General features: G+C 40.4%; 2 pseudogenes; both read right to left on the bottom strand.

Annotated features, from left to right (window-relative positions):
- LOC138010312 (uncharacterized) overlaps nt 1-2,500 on the bottom strand; it is a 299,228-nt pseudogene that overhangs the window by 33,526 nt on the left and 263,202 nt on the right.
- The window catches only part of LOC138011077 (uncharacterized), a 1,562-nt pseudogene continuing 1,037 nt past the window's right edge, over nt 1,976-2,500 (bottom strand).

The raw sequence follows: 2,500 nt of genomic DNA, 5'->3' as shown, positions 1-2,500 counted from the left end.
ATTCGCGCTGGCTCGCGAGTAGCCAGTTGTGCTTCGAACTCATGAGCTTTGTAGCTATAGAGCAAACACTAATTACTGAGGAGCACGGAAAGTAGGAGTTCCTTGGTCTGGTGCGAATTCAGCCGAATTCAATTAGAGGATTGAGTTCGATTGGGTTGGATTTCTGCCGAACATCCGTTTGACCACGCTTCGGCTAAACTATAGAATAGTGGGCCAATTTTGAAACAAGGATTTGCTCAGTGGCTCGGCGGCTTGGTGGTCAACTGACGAACCGCTCGTTCTTTAAACAATTGAATTTCAGTCACTAATAAACCTTGTTCCTTACTTAAACATTGACTCTTGCACTACTAATCGACTATGCCCTGGGTTATGCAAAAAAAATTTAAGTCAAACCTTTGTTTTCAGAAAAAAATCATTCCATACCTTCTCATTCTCTTTTCGTAAAAGAATTCAATTCAAGATGGTGATGTATGTTAACTACCTGACTACGCGGCGTACGCAATGTTAAAGGCATGCTTAGCCCTAATCACTGAAACGAGCGCTTAGGCTTCGTCAATAAACGAGTGCTATTTTCCACACACGATCTCGTGAAAAGTGTAGTTAACCAAACCGTAAATTGAAAGCGAAAATGTTAAAGAGTGCTTAGACCTAATCACTGCAACGAGCGCTATTTTCTTGACACGATCTCGTGAAAAATGTAGTTAATCTAACTTAAACATTGACTCTTGCACTACTAATCGACTATGCCCTGGGTTATGCAAAAAAATACTAAGTCAAACCTTTGTTTTCAGAAAAAAAAAAATTCCATACCTTCTCATTCTCTTTTCGTGACGACTTTCTTTTGTATGGGTCGATCTGTTCATTGATTTGGCCGTATTCTTCCGTTAGGAGGTTCTCTTTGCACCATTCAATGTCTTTCTCAGCGAGGATATCCTCGTTATCTGAAAATGCAGAAAAGAAATGAGTACAAGAGGCAGTAACATTCATTTACTTACATAAACAACAGAAGGCAAGTGAGGATTCAACACAGTTGCTTCTCGATCGCGCATGAAACACTTACCATTCAGCGCCAAAATTTTTGCCTCCACCTTCTTTCCTTGCCAGTTGACCGTTACTTTAGAATATTCAGCTAAGTTTCCGTCTTTCTCCAAGATTAATCCTGTCGGCGCTATCCCAGTTCGCTTCTCCTTTGGAAAATACAACAACACCTTCAAAGGACGCTTTCCAGCCTCCTTGAGTACTTGTCTTAAAGTAAGAGCCATGACGAAAGAAAGCAACTGTTTAAAGTTAAACGTGTTAGATTGCCTGTTAAACTGATTCCAATCAATGTGACATGTGTCATGGAGACGCCTTTTATACCTGAGAGAAGCTCAAGGCGGATCGAAATCCCAGAGTTTTCATTGGAGGGTTACTTTCCTTTGTCTTAAACTCGGTCGAGTGAGACTCCAGCGCTTCTTCGTATTTTGAGTGATTAGATCTCAAGTGATTAGATCTTAGGATTGTGTCCCTATTGAAAAGGGGCTTTCTCGCAAGTTAGTTATTTCAAGATGATATCGTTTCGGGAGGTGACTAGGAAGAGGCTAGGTAGCTTATCCCAACGAGTCAAGTCTGTTACACTGTATACAAGAGTAAGGCAAGAACAAAGGGAAAGAGAAATCAATTCAAAAAGGGAAAATTATGATAATTCGTTAGTTGATCAAGCGTGCTTTCGTCTCCTTGCTTTGTGTTTACTGTCAGATTAACATACAGGTAACGAACAACTCTTTATTAAAAAAAACATATATTGAGACTGTAATGATATAAATCTACACACACACAGATATAGTCTGGGTCGGTAGGTGAAATACTTTAAGTTACACTTACTATGTTATCCACTTAATAAAATCATGCAATGAATTTTACATGCAGATACGCTACATTAAAGTCTCATAGTCTTTTCGGTACTCAATCTGCATTACAATAAAATTTTAACAGTTCAGTTCAAGGGTGATGGAGCGACTAAGTCTTCAGTGCCGGGCTTACAAAATTGTCGTATCTCCTTGTAAAGATAGTTCTTTTGGTCTAGAGTGAGGCCAGCTGGTCTGATTGTAGGCGGAAGGTGTGCTGGGGGAAGGACCTCCTGATTCTTTAACAACATAAACGGTCGTTCTGGGCTTGTGACTAACTCCTTGCAGAAGACCATTCCCGGACTGTCCTTTGAAAATCTAAAGTGCTGATATTTTTTTATATTCGGGATCTTTTTGAAATAGGGTTCCAGGAAGGACGCCCAGTCATAAACAGGAACGAGTACTCTCCCATCATGAGTTCCCACCAGTTGAGCTTTGGTACTGCCAACATTGCTTGAAGTTTCAATCATCCGCACGATTTCATATAGAGGTGAAACGTAGGTGACTTTGAAGGCTTTTTGAGGATCCCGAAACAACAGTCGGGGCCAAATTTCGTGTGACCAGCGATAAGAAATGAATAACGAATTGTATCGTGGAGGTGCATGAAAATTCTC

This window comes from Montipora foliosa, chromosome 7 (assembly GCF_036669935.1).
Source record: "Montipora foliosa isolate CH-2021 chromosome 7, ASM3666993v2, whole genome shotgun sequence".
In the NCBI taxonomy this organism is placed as follows: Eukaryota; Metazoa; Cnidaria; class Anthozoa; order Scleractinia; family Acroporidae; genus Montipora; species Montipora foliosa.
Note: the sequence above shows the minus strand (reverse complement) of the source record. Positions and strands in the feature narration are given on the sequence as shown.